Source organism: Macrobrachium rosenbergii, chromosome 6 (genome assembly GCF_040412425.1).
Source record: "Macrobrachium rosenbergii isolate ZJJX-2024 chromosome 6, ASM4041242v1, whole genome shotgun sequence".
In the NCBI taxonomy this organism is placed as follows: Eukaryota; Metazoa; Arthropoda; class Malacostraca; order Decapoda; family Palaemonidae; genus Macrobrachium; species Macrobrachium rosenbergii.
This window is the reverse complement of record NC_089746.1, coordinates 21,385,261-21,400,389: the sequence shown is the minus strand read 5'-3', so window position 1 is coordinate 21,400,389 and position 15,129 is coordinate 21,385,261. Positions and strand designations below refer to the sequence as shown.

The 15,129-nt window shown below is 37.1% G+C and overlaps 1 protein-coding gene across 3 annotated transcripts in view; it reads right to left on the bottom strand.

The window, feature by feature from the left end:
• The window catches only part of LOC136839301 (zinc finger protein 239-like), a 36,446-nt gene extending 33,899 nt beyond the window's left edge, over positions 1 to 2,547 (bottom strand). The window contains exons 1-2 of one of the 3 annotated variants that reach the window (XM_067105163.1): positions 2,508 to 2,547; positions 1,132 to 1,658 (exon numbers count right to left, since the gene is read on the bottom strand). The gene's annotated coding sequence lies outside the window, so the exon portion shown is untranslated. Of the gene's footprint in view, positions 1 to 1,131; positions 1,659 to 2,416 lie in introns of all 3 variants that reach the window. The other 2 variants (XM_067105162.1, XM_067105161.1) reach the window with 2 other exon arrangements.
• Between the last annotated feature and the right edge of the window lie 12,582 nt (positions 2,548 to 15,129).

Here is a 15,129-nt window from a genome sequence, read left to right as displayed (position 1 = left end):
AGGATCAGGCCAAAATTATATTACATGAGGACTGTAGTTTACTTTTGCTACGAGCTTGATCGTGTGGATGACAGTCTGAGAAAAGGGGGCCGGTTTAGATACGTAATCCTAAGTTTGTTATGAATGTTCATTTGTCGACTAACAAAATTATAATTGGAGTCGAATGGTCGGCAGATGGTTAAGTTCTGCTTAAGATTTTATATATGTAGAATACTTGTATACGCTTCATTTATCAGTGTTTCAGAAGCTTTCATTTTGCGCAGAAACTATAGCCATCAGCATAAATTGTTAAAAGTTTTATAGATATCCCTCTAGGTATGACTGAGGAAGAGTAAACTTAAAAAGTATTTTTACCTTACGTAGACCCTTGGTAGATAGAAGCTTTAGGCAAATAATTACATTTTTAAGATCCTTCACCTCTGAGTGACTGTATATATGACTGCAATTAAATGTGCCCTTTCTAAAGTTAGCATACACTGCCACTGGACATTTAATATGGCATTTGTTGCTGATGCAAAGTTCCTTATACCAAATTTAAAACACTTTTATAGAAAAAGAAAATTCTAGGCGTAAATGAAGCAGCGCCTCGTTGAATGCTAATTATGGTAACAAACGCTGTATGCAGTTATCTTGGAGTGCGTTCACACTAAAATAAAAAAAAATAAGCACACGTCAGCAACTTATCGCGCACACATCATGAACAAGTTGAATGCAATTAATCGACTTATTGCTTTTTCTAACAAGTGCTTCATGTGATCGTCCAGCATTTGCCAGAGGTTCTTTCTCTACTTGATGTCTTGGACTTGGACTTGTTTTCAACCTGTTGGTGATATATATATATATATATATATATATATATATATATATATATATATATATATATATATATATATATATGTATCTATGTCTATATATTGTATATGTATACTGTATACATATATATATATATATATATATATATATATATATATGCATGTATCTATGTCTATATATTGTATGCATGTATACTGTACAGTATATATATATATATATATATATATATATATATATATATATATATATATATATATATATATATATATATATATATATATATATATATTCTACACTAATATTCGTCGCAGTACTTACGTCACAGGGGTGCAAGGGAACCAACGGCGGTAGCGAATCCATCCTCAGAGTACCTGACGTGGGGGTGAAGACGGTACCCTGGGGCACAGTCACGGTCGTCACCAGCTTCATGAGACCAGCAGCGTTTCCCTCCAGGAGGCATAGCTCTCGGGGCATCAAGACGCAGGTCTCCATCTCGAAGTTTTTTTGAAATATAATTATAAATAATTCAAAGACTTCAAGTTCTACTTTCACCTTCGCGTTACCTTTTCCTCAGATGTATCGGCGAATGGTGTATTTAGTTACACTTCCGGTCCACAATGCTAGAAAGGCACATTTCTGATGGTGACTCTGTCATTTTAAAGTCAGTGTTTATTGCCGCCTGTTCTTTTATCTGTATTATTATCAAGATGTCTGTTTTCCTTATTTTTCACTCACAAACCTTACTCCGATGTCAGTTCTTCGTTGCGGTAAACTTCATTACGTATTAGTCTAAGGCATGCGTTACGCTAAATCTGGATTTCTTTTATTACTTTTTTTCGAACGCTCTAAAAAGGAAGAACATTAGGAGTGATCGTTAGTGTTTCGATTATGTGTGTGTTAACTAGAATTGTTCTTGGCAGACAAGAATATTTTATATGTATGATGAAAATCGTGTGGGTTGTATTCTAAATTTTTTTATATGTACCACGAATTGTCATCTGACAAAATTCTAGTAGGATACTTTGTTATAGTAAATGAATCTCTCTCTCTCTCTCTCTCTCTCTCTCTCTCTCTCTCTCTCTCAGCTAGGTAATGCGAAGGGGCGTTTCGCGTGAAAAAGATTTTTTATATCATTTGCTCAAGGTCACAAGAAAATTTATGGAAACATTTTCCTTCTTAGCGTCTGCACATTTACGGTTAATGTCAGTCTCTTCCGCTCATTCCTTTCATCTGCAAATTATTGACCTGGTGACGATAACTTACAAATTTTATCAGATTCTTCAACTGGAAGTTTTGCTGACCAAAATCTCTTTTGACAAAAGATGTGAACCAGACGAAATCGTTTTATTCCAAAAGATTATTTATCATAGAGCAGTTTGATAATAATAATAATAATAATAATAATAATAATAATAATAATAATAATAATAATAGTGTTTAAATTGAACATACAAACAAAAATATAGTTTAGGCAACACAATTGTTATTAAGCTTTGAGGCAGAATAGTAAAAATACGTATAAAATCACAGTTTTCATAAAATAGCGTTTGTAAATCTAAGCATTCAGATAGTATCACTTGGATTACAGTGAGAAATAACCAACCCTATTCACTGTACTTCGTTTATCACTCCACTCTTTTTCTCTCTCTCTCCCCTACTTTTGCTGTGTCTCTCTGTATCTCAGCCCAACCAACCCTTCCGCTGGGTATAACATCACTAGTAGCAGGACTCAGGGACACTGGCTGACCCTACGGTTCACCTCACCTGTCGGGCAACCCTTCCCATAGCTCCACCCACAAAGTGTGACGTCACTGATATTCCTTCCATCTTTTTTTTATCGACTCTAATTTTTTTAATCGTCAGTATTTCTTGAATTGTTGTATGATTATTCCTGAATACAGAGAAGTTATAAAATATAAAAGCATTTTCTTATTTGGATTTGAGGCAAAATAAAGATTTGAACTCATAATCTATATCATAATTTCTAAATTTATTCCGTGCATAGAAAACTCAACAAAGATCGAAAGCACCTGCATTTCCATCTTGCGCTGGAGGCGAGTTTTGATTCTTTACTGTGAACTTCCAATCATTTTCCGAATCCAGTACAGGAAATGAGAAGAATATTATACAAGGATTTTACAACATCTGATACCCTATGCATCACAAATATCACCGGTGTCTTGTGAACTGAAACCATGTCAAATAAGTTTGTGGTCGCTTTGGAACGAAACAAAGGCCCCGTCGCTTTCGTTGTGAACGACAGATAATCAATGTTAACACGAGTTTCGTAGTTTTTTCGCTCTGTTTTCGTGCAAAGAAAGTTCTAGCGATCAGCAAGGAACCCACATTTCATTAGAAATAAAGTAATGCTCCCTTGAGATATTGTTTTGTCAGATAATATTCGGTTCCATACTCCAAGATATTTGATTTCTTACTCCCTCCTGTCTTTTTGTGTGTGTGTGTGTGTGAAAAGTATTAAGTTCTATATAAAGACGAAGGCACTGACTGATGAACTGATTATGCAGTATGAGTCAGCATGAAGTACTGAATTAAGTTACTGGAAGGGCGATGTATGAGTGTAAATAATCCATTTCTTTCATGAAATGGACCAATCTTGACATCAGCTAAAAATGTTGAATTAAACAATCACTGTAATTTCGCCATTCAAGACTATTGAAATGAGAGAAAAAAAAACAATCGGTGAAAGCTGCCAAACGGATAAAAATGAAAATTTGTCGGCTGAGAAAGAAAATGGTGCCATCAACTCCATTTCCTGAAAAAGCAAAGGACAAACAACTAAAATCATGAAGATCTTGAAGGACATTTGAAGGAGATTTTAGTTCAGATTTCTTCAGAACCTGATCCACCCATTCAGAAGGCGTGAATAAGCTTTCAATGTTTCCCTTTCCTTTGCGTAGAAGCGGAGCTGAGATTATGTACCAGAATTTCTAGGTTGTTAAAAGGCCAAGCGCATCGGATATTATAATGGCTGAGAGATGCTTGCGGTTTAAAGAAGACCTGAACCTTGTCTCTGCTTGTAGCCTATGCAAGATGACTCACTGGTTTATGTTAACCTTCTGTTACGAAGGAAGAAAAGAAAAACACGGTCTGTTTCGTTGTTTATATATCCGTGTTTACTGCGGTTTTAAGGAAAACCTTAACAGTTTCTTTAGCTGTGTAATTGTCGATTGATCGGCTGATATCATCCTGTTGTTATAATGACCAGCTTCTTGGCATGCATACCCCAAGATTAATTGACTTACATTACCTTGGTGAACGGGGTGAACATGCTCTTGGAGACTGGGCATTTCATAAACCCCTGTAGCAAAACATTTCATAAACACAAGTCGACAACTTGTCATTCACACATCGCAGACAGGCTGAATGCAAGTTAACGACTTGGGAGTGGTCCTGACCAGTTCTTCATACGAATATCCAGCATTCCCCAAAGATTCTTCTCCACTCACGGTTGTTGCCCTGTTTACAACTATGTTTGTAATGTGTATGCGATTAGTTACCGACACGTGTGTATGACATGTTTTACAGTCAAGTGATTTGATTTGTTTGCCACGAAATGGGCAAATAACTCTATATTTTCCTAAGATTATCCCAAAAGATATACCACGGTAGGTGGCTGCATTGTATGATTTTCAGGTCTTAGCACAGCGAAACATCTGTGGCAATTGATGACACTGCCGGAAGCAATGTTTCAAGTTGATTGTTTGAATTTTATATTAAACTGCTCTTATGCCAGTGCAGACCTTTGCCTTAGGGCGACCCATTGATTTGGCAATGTATTTGAGGGTTTAAGAAGCCTGGTGTGAACCTCGGGACTAACCAACCAACTGAGACATATTATAATGTTTTACCACTTATTATTCTGAAAGCCTTTTCTATCTGTTTTTTAATGTTTATAATTTAATGAAGAGTTCAGGCATGTACTTGGAACAAGTATTAGATTTTGTAATCCAGGATTACATCGTTTGTCATCTTTCTCATTTTATAATGAGGTCACTCAGCGCTGAAACGGAAATTGACAGTAAAAGGTTTGAAAGGTGTAACAGGAGAAAAGCCTCGCAGTTGCACTATGAATCAGTTGTTAGGAGAGGGTGGAAAGTAAGATGGAAGAAAAAGAATATGAAAGGAGATACAGTAAAAGGAACGAAAGGGGTTGCAGGTAGGGGCCGAAGGCACGCTGCAAAGAACCTTAAGTAACGCCTACAATGCACCGCATGAGGTGCATTGATGGCGCTGCTCCCCTACAGGGTCATTTTATAAGGAGCTCAGGATAGTAAATGTGTTCATGTTCCTATTGTCGATGCTTAGTTCAAGATTTTAATTTTGTTGCTCCATTTTTCAGAGAGATTCAAGATGACAATTTTGTAATTTCCTAATTACGTGTGAAGTTTAAGATGTATGTTTACCATGTTTTTCATTAAATGTGAATTCCAAATTTTTGGAATTAAGGACTGCATTTTAATCATGCATCTCATTCAATATAGCGTTCAATAATCTGTTTTTGTCGAGTTTCTCATATAACATGGAGTTCTGGTTTTTGTATTTTCCCAGTATTTCTGTGTCAGTGTGAAGTCCAGAAGAGAGTTCTTGTCAGGATTTTGGACGCGCAGTTTTTTGTCACTTTTTCATACAATCCATTTCAGAACCAACTGTTGTTTATACGTTAATATGTATTTTTATATTGAACATTCGTTGACTCATCTTGGTAGAAATTTATCAAAACTTAGCCTACACCAAATCAGATGTATGTATGTGCTTTAGCCTCCATTTTCTTTTGCAAATCTTAAATAATTTGCCTATAGCATGATTTACATATGTGCTGGACAACAGTATAGAGGTCTAAATCTCGGTAAAAATGTTTAATTACAAATGTAATAGCAGTATTATTGTAAGAGTACGGAAAATTTTATAACACCTATAAGACAGTGACCTTGAAAACTTATACAGTCGTAGGAATCATATTATTTTTATTCAAAACTGCCTTACCCTTCAGTAGTCATCCAGGAATTTTGGATGAGGCTACTATCCCGGCACCCAATGTCTGCCTCATGGATGTTCAAGGGGTTTTATGATCCGAAAGCATTTGACATTTCTTGTTGGTCACCCATGCAAGGGCTGATCACTACCAATTGCATAACTTCGCTCATAAAAAAAACGCCATTCAGAACTGCATCGGTCTCTCACAAAGATGATTGAAAGAAGCTTCTACAGTGCACGCGAGAACTTTGAGAGTATCCTTCGGATACGTGTGCCTGACTGGCATCTCTAGATCAAGGTGTAGATTAGATCTGGACCTTGGTGTAGATGACATGGGTTGCAGGACATCACGCCTGTATGGAAAATTTCCATTATGTCCTACGGTATCATTCACAAAGTCACTTCACTGTGGCTTACCGCAGCAAACATATAGCCTTGTACGAAGGCGGTCCGATTCACTTTTTTTTTTTTTTTTTTTTTTTTTTTTGCGCAGTATCTTGGGTCCAACAGTGAACTTGACATTGACTGATTTCCATGTTCAGAACTCCTTATTTGTTTTATAAAGAATTAAGCAAATGCGCCATTTGCTTCCAGTACAGTAATATTAAGTGTACGAAAAGTTTAATCATTTTATTTTGCTGGTTTTTTAAACACTTCGTGCAATAGTTTTACTGCATTGTTTAAGGCAAAACAGAATTCAGTTGGAGTTATTCCAGTTGAATTGTGAGGATAATTAATAAAATGCTTGACCGACGTTTGACAAGATAGTCGCTCCTGATTCACCTTTTCTTCACGTGAGCAAATATATCCAAAAGGTGTATCAATGCTGTAATGGTTTGGTCACGTGATGAGAAAGGGTGAACAGCCGATAGTCAGATATTAGTAAATACGGAAGGATCTGGATGAAGATCAGTTGCGAGGCCCAGTGAAGACCCAGACCAGGTGAGAATTCAGGCGGAAAGTGCAATGAAAGAGAGAGAGAGAGAGAGAGAGAGAGAGAGAGAGAGAGAGAGAGAGAGAGACTCTTTTCACGTCTAATCCCGTAAAGGGAAAGGCTGAAGTCAAACGTCTAAGATGATGATGATGATGATGATGATGATATATTAGCAGTTGTGTGTGGCATTAGATGCGACGCCGCGCATAGCAAAACCGTTACAAATTATAGATTTTATATAAAACAAACAACAGGAACGGAAAAAATTCCAGGGTTTGATCACTGGAGTCTAAAAGACTGGAACATATTGAGGCGGTCTGTATATACTGGAACGCATATCTCTCTGTTGGGTTCTCTGGCCTCATTGTCGCTCTTGTTGAACTCCTAAGGTCTGCTGCAAGTTCCAGTAGCGCTTGGATTTTTAGAAAAAAAAAAAAGGAGCATTAAGCTTAAGTCCAGCCTTCCTCTCTTACGCGGTCCTTGAGTGTATTTGTATAAAAACAGTAGAATTCTTTACTTTCACGGGCCCTGTTTCCTTCGTCAGGAGAAACAGAAGTGAAACCGGCTGTTTGTGTATGCTGTCCTCGTAGATCTTCTCACCAGAAGTCCATCTTCGTTTACTTTTAAGAAACTACCACAAAGGTTTTCCTCTGCGTCGAGATTAGGAATTAGGATAGCCAGGTAGATGATGATGGGCAGTCACAGAAATAGCATCCATATTAGCTTCTCTCACAACTTCCATCATGCTGGTTTCTAAAAGACATCAGATTAAAGATCTTATCTACGCGACTGTCATAAGATTAAAAGGACACTTAGGCCTTCTCCTTATCACTTGATCAGGCTCCTGTCAGTGCGAGGGACAAACGTAACTATTTAGAAAGAATGCTGGATAATAAACTAAATGACTGGCGCTATGGAAAAGACACCTGAGATTCCACTCGTGTGATATTGTTATGTACTTGAATAATGACATGTACAGTGAGCCCTCATAACCTGTTAATGATGCCTCTGTTTTTATGAGTTTTTTTTTTTTTTTACCTTCCGTTCTTAAAGGGAAGGCCTTTTGCTTCTTTCTTTGGACAGTTCTACCCTTTGTCCTTCCTTTCCGTTTTTTTCTGGGCCTGGTCTAGAAAAGGGCCGTTGGTTAGCCGTCCCATTAAGCTTTGCTCTTGAAATGGAAAACTGTTTCAAAACGTGCATGAAACAATGACGTCGAATGATTGCAATATTATAGCGTCACCAAGACAACTATAGCACTGTCTACTATCCGTAACTGCAGCACCGTTCTCATTTAGCGTAATTCTCTGTATGGGGACACTGAAAGAATCTCCAGGGGGTAGGTAGTACTAGGGACGTCTTGAGGATAAGCAGCGACTAGGGGTGGGATGGAGGGGGGGCGTTGGCGGGGGCGCATGGGAAGATGGGTTGTAGGGCTGGTCAGTCACACAATATGGTGCATCTCTAAACTGAGCTTAAAGGTCCGTGCGGTTGGCCGAAGAGATCTGCGGTCGGCGCGAATATCGTTTTTGTTGGAATATCACACCGTTAAGTTATTATCTGAAGGTATTGGCCATGTAGTACTGGTAATGGCTTTGGATCCCATTTCAGCACGTGTGGAGATAAGGTTTCGAATCCTTATTTCGCAAACGGCGGGTCGAACCGTTCCTTCAAACGTCATCTTTTCCAGCCGGTCGCTAGTAGAGAGGGAGAGAGAGAGAGAGGGACTCTTTGCGTGTGTATATGTGCAACTGATACCTGCGTCGTATAAGAACGTGATTTTGTACGTATGTCATGTCAATTTTCTTCTTTCTTGGCCAATTTTCTTCTTCTAGCATTACAAACCTGACGTTATACGGCTGACAGCTGATATCTTATAGCCGGAATGGTAATTGGACAAGGTAAAAAATCAATTTTGAAATACTCTCTCTCTCTCTCTCTCTCTCTCTCTCTCTCTCTCTGTGTGTGTGTGTGTGTGTGTGTGTTACAGGTTGTAAACCCCTTTAGGGATAAACTGCGGCGTCAAGTTACTATTGAGAAAAGGAGAAAAAGGTTTGTCCTGAGGTTCTACAAAAGTTGAGTTTAATAAAAGGAGATAAATAAATATTGAGTAGAAAGGGAGGGTTATGGTTCTAAGTACATAGGAAGGAGAATGAAAGGAAGTTTATGGTCTTATACTAAAATGAAGGATGTATTGAAGAAGAGAACAGTATCTGATGAGGACTGATATCAAAAGAAAAACGAGAAAGTAAAGAACTGATAAAGGAAGACGTCTATTGAGATAATAAGGAGGCGAGGCATTAATGACCAACTGAATCTAAAAAAATGATGTCGATGGAGTTATATCGTCAGAAGATAAAAGAGACCGTTACAGAGGAAATCCATATTTCGAGGGCATGGTCATAATAGAAAGACAAGCTTCAACGAATAACGAATAGTGAAAGAGAGAACTGTTCTTAAAAAGAGGCTGTCAAGGACGTGAGAAAGAATATAAATGCTCGCAAATATTTTAATTAGTACAGATACAAATCTGCCTTTTTTATTTCGCAATCCCGTTATTTCACCTATTATTATTACGTAGCCTCATTGCACTTTTTTTTTAAAGTTTTCTATAAAAGTAAACTATTGTGCCGGCTTTGTCTGTCCGTCTGCGCTTTTTCTGTCCGCGCTTTATTCTGTTTGCACTTTTTTCTGCCCGCTCCTTTTCTGTCCGCCCTCAAATCTTAAAAACTACTGTGGCTGGAGGGCTGCAAAATGGTATGTTGATCATCCACCCTCCAATCATTAAACATACCAAATTGCAGCCCTCTAGCCTCAGTAGTTTTTATTTTAGTTAAGGTTAAAGTCAGCCATAGTCGTGCTTCTAGCAACGATATAGGATAGGCCACCACCGGGCCGCGGCTCATACAGCATTATATACCGAGACCACCGAAAGATAGATCTATTTTCGGTGGCCTTGATTATACGATGTACAGAAAACTCGATTGTGCCGAAGAAACTTCGGCGCATTTTTTACTTGTTTTTACTTATTTGTATCATCTCTTCTTTTCTCGTTGTCTCATTTCACTTTTCGCACTTATTCTGGAATTCCAACACGTGACTCGTCTTGTTCCATTCGTATTGCTACTCATTTGGCTCGATTTCGTGTTGTAATAATTATATGGTTTGTTCTGCACTTCAACATATTTTCTCACTCTCATTTTTCGGTAATGTGTTTAGATGACTTGTTAATTATTCTCCCATTCACGCTGTATTTCGTGTTCTTTGCTGAGGTAGCGCGTTTTTAACCTTCATTCGTAAGTTTTTTTTTTTTTTTTTTTTTTTTACGGGACATAGTAGGCTACATGTCTTTGCTATATCCTGTCAGACATTTATAACCATACATAACATATCTGTTATGTATGTATTTTTAGTTTCTTCATTTCACCATTTTCCATCGCCGATATTATTATTATTATTATTATTATTATTATTATTATTATTATTATTATTATTATTATTATTATTATTCAGTAGATGAAACCCATTCATATGGAACAAGCCTACAGGGGCCATTGACTAGAAATTCAAACTTCCAGAGAATATTTAGGTGTTCATTAGGAAGAAGTAAGAGGAAGTAAAGTGAAATACAGAAAGAAGAGATCCCACTTATCAAAAAAGAAAACATTAATAAATAAATAAATAAATAAAAAAACAAGTATAAAAATGCAACAACAACAACTTCTGAAGTTCCAATTGCACATCCTCCTCAGGGAGGCTGTTCCACAGTCCAACGGTGTGAGGAATAAAGGACCTCTGGAACTGAGAAGTTCGACAGCGAGGCACATTTACTGTTTATTGGTAGGATAAGATCCACGCGGTTTCTGGATCACGAAGATCAGGATTGATTTTCCATCAGTGGAAAAATTAAATTCTTGCACTTACTAGTGTTAATAGTGCAAGTTTTCCAGCAAAGGGGAGATTAACTTGCTCCTGTTCAGATTTTTTAGTGTGCGACTGCATTAAATAATGTTCGCGATTTCTTGCACTTCAAGGGCAGGCATAATGTTCATCGTTTCTGTTTATTTATATTTTGAGCCTTAGGTGCACCAGAAACAAATTAAACCTAAAATTGTGATTTTACATTTTTCCTTTGCTTTACTCAAACGACTCCGTTTGATGCGTTTATTGAAACCACGTTGGCTAATCTTTATCAGTTTCTGTATTTACATACGTATTCTATGTGTAATAAGTGGTTTTATGAGACAGATCTTTACATTATCAGATATTTATTGTGAAAAGATGGTATGAGGTGCCTATTCTCTCAGGCAGAGCCTCCCCATGATACTCTCTCGCCTTTCCATTTCATTCTCACTTACTGTTTCACACAAACTCGACGGGGCACACTGGTAACGAATTGTGGTTTTCGCAGCTGTCACAGCGGACTAGTTTTGAGAACATGGTTTACATGAAAAATGACACAGGTCGCTGGAACATGGTTAGAAATAAAATCGTTACTAATTATCTCAGCATCTTTATAAAATAATAATGATAAGTGGCATTTCAGTCACTTCGTATTATCTGTATATTTAGATAATTGCTTTTTATATACTTACTTATTTATCACTTCAAATACACCACTATAAATAGCAGGCAACGCTTACAAGTTCCATTGAGCAGACGACAGTACGTACGTCTCCCAGTGCGTATGCTGGAATCTCTCGCATAGCAAGGTGTGATGCCTATAAGGTTCTGCGGTCTGGCAGTAGAATCTCGTGGTCGAATCAAATATATTTTTCGATAGGATTTACACCGTTAATCTACTACCCTGAGGTACAGGTCCGCGTACTTGTTATAATGGCGTCACAATCTGTTCATAGATCTCGTTTCAATCCGCAGATTTCTTTATTGTTTTTTTTATCTGTGGGTTTACCGGCGTCTTTTAGCCTCTTCCTTTGAAACTTTGCGTTGAAAAAATTTTTTTTTTTAACCTTTAATCTGACATTTGACAGTACGGACCCTTGCTCTAAGTGTTATAAAGTAGGAAGACTGGTGTGGACTTTGGATTCTGACCAAAGTAGCAAGACTGGTGTGGACTTTGGATTCTGACCAACCACCAAAAATTTAAAGGGAAAGTTGCTAAAAGATGACAGAAAACGTGTCCCTGTGACACCGCAGTACTATTCTAATTGCGTGTTGTTTCAGTGTCAGTTCACTCGTCTGCGCTGCAGGTACACACATTTAGGAAGAAAGAGACAGACAGACAGACAGATATATATATATATATATATATATATATATATATATATATATATATATATATATATATATATATATATATATATATATCTCATTCACATGAGATATACTGTATATGTGTTTCTAATAGCCAATGTGGCATCCTGACTTTTCTTTTAATTGACAGTTTTTTGGATACGTCAGTCCTATAAGCCTTGAATCCAGGTAAGAAATAGTTGAAACATTTCCTATTTCCGTGGTGTTATTAATGCCCATAAACGCAAGTAATACTGAAATGACCACTTGTTCCACCGCGTTTCTTCGTAGCTTAGCTAATTAAGTGGTGGAAATTATTAAGAGTAAGTGGTATTAGTAACTTTAGTTTTGATAACATGTGAGGCTTCGAAAATCACAATGGAAGGAAAAAGCACCTGTGTGTATGTTTTTTTTTTCTTGATCTGGATTTCTTTGAAAGGCTTGTGGTCATAAACGTGAACGAAAAGTGTGAAGAAATCGACAAGGTTAATGGTCATGAGGTATATACATATACATTATATATATATTCATATATATATATATATATATATATATATATATATATATATATGTGTGTGTGTGTGTATATATATATATATATTATTATATATATATATATATATATATATATATATATATATATATATATATATATATATATATATATATATTATATTATAGATATATATATATATATATATATATATATATATATATATATATATATGAATGTCTTTTACTTTAATACCACAGTGTAATATGAATATAAGAAAGCCCATAAAACACTGTTTGAACGTTGCAACCATATATTTCGAGCACTTCCTTCTGTGCACCTGTTCACTGTTAAAATATGTACGGATGAAATATTACAGGAGTATATATATATATATAAAAAATTCATTAGTCTCCCCAGATACGTAGATGATATTTTTACTTTCTGAGACAATAGCTGGGGAGACTTTAATGAATTTTTTAATAGACTAAATTCGCTAGTTCCGACCATAAAATTCAAAACAGAATGGGAAAAGGAAAGAAAATTGCCGTTCCTAGATGTACTGATCATAAGAGAACAGAACAGATATGCCTTCACAGTATATATGAAACCCACTTTCGCTGTTTCCTATATTCATTTTCTTAAGCTACCATGATGTCTCCGTAAAGATCATGGTAGGGTGCAACTTATTCCTCAGGGGGCTTAGAATATGTTCAAATGGGTACCTAGATAAAGAATTCAACTCGATCCGCCAACACCTAGCGCAACTGCTCTACCCACCCCACGTTATCGAAAAGGCTATTAACAAAGCGAATAAAATATACTACAAAGGTCCCACTCACAAGAGACAAATAGATTTTAACAACAAAATAAAGCTTCCGTACGACGAAAACATCCAAAAAGCCACAGAACAGCTCAGGTCTAACAATCCTTTTATCTTCCATTATCCCAAATCCATCGGGAGCTCGCTCGTTAACGTATACTTAAATAAAAAAAAGGCGCCGGAATTACAAGATTCCGTGTAGTAATTGTAATGAGATTTACGTGGGGGAGATGGGCAGGTCCCTCTTGGAAAGATTAACAGAGCACGAAAGGTCGGTACGGTATGCTTCGGAGAGTTCAGGAATTTTTCTACATATCAGGGACAGAGGCCATTCCATAAATTGGAGCGGGGCAGAGCTGGTTTTCAAAAGTAGCTGTCCGTACAAAAGAAAGATGCTGGAATCTGCTATCATCACTCAAACCAACAATATGAACTTGTAAGGAGGACATTGGAAAGCGGATGAAATCGATGGGTTAATCCTTAAACCTCTTCTCAAACAGGTGCTCCAGGAAACACGACCACCAAATGAATCGCAAAACAGGAGTTAATGAGGCCAAAAACCACCAGGGAATTGTTTATTTTTCCCTCCTTCTTGGGAACGATCACCTGCATACCATCGGAGACTTAATGCACACCTACATATGCTTTGTATATATACTCCTGTAACATTTCATCTGTCCATTTTTTACCAGTGAACAGGGGCACAGAAGGAAGTGCTTGAAATATATGGTTGCAACGTTCAAATAGTGTTTTATGGGCCTTATATATATATATATATATATATATATATATATATATATATATATATATATATATATATATATATATATATATATATATATATATATATATATATATGTATATATATATATATATGCATAACTGAATCACGAAAATCCACGAAGGACAGGGAAACAATGGAGTACTGCAAGGCCTTTCGACTTCTTGTCCTTTACTTAGTGGACTATGTATATATATTGTCAAGAATAAACATCCCTCTTTCCTGTAAATGTGATTTCTTTATTTAATTTTGAAATAATCTGTTATTCCTTTGCCTATCGAGTCGGGGAATTTGGCGGGTGTCGAACAAAACCGAGCCTACTTGAACCAGTCAGTAGCCGTTAGCTAGGCCTCCTTACCACCCCCTAACATCATACAATCCAGAGAACAATACAAACCCCCTTTTTCACCCCCATCATGCGATGGGGAGACATGTAGGTATGGGGGAGGCCAAAAGAGCCATTTAGTGCTAGGGAGCTGGTAGGATTCTAAGCTGTAGGCATATAATGATAAGTGTGCTTTTCCTCTGCCCTCTTTGCTGGTTCTTTTGACATACTTGCAGGTACGAGTGGCCCAAAAGCTCAACGCTCCAAGAAGCCACATTTTTTTAAGCAGGCAGACGCTCCTCTATTGTTTTCCAGCTCTGCTGGTTGAACTGACTTCGACGGACAACTGGAACGGCTGTTAGGCGCCAACAGTAGTCATAAAAGGTTCGTACGTTGCAAGTAGTCAAATACCAGCCCTCCCCCCTTTTACTTAAACTCCTTAAAATTCCATTTCTTTAACTTTAACTTCTTCCTCCACAAAGCAATCCTCTTTGTTCGAATCCTGCCTGTATCCCATCCCTTGCCATTTACGTGCCTTGAATTCAAGTAAAGATCCCGTGATAACCATCAATTATCCCTCCCCCAATGCAATTTAAGGACTATTTAGGTTAAGCCATATCAGTGTTGATTTTATCTTTGTGTGAGGGTGATCACGTGTTCCTTGTTTCAAAAGCCCCAATCGAATACGATTCCAAGTCTGTGATTACGTGATTTT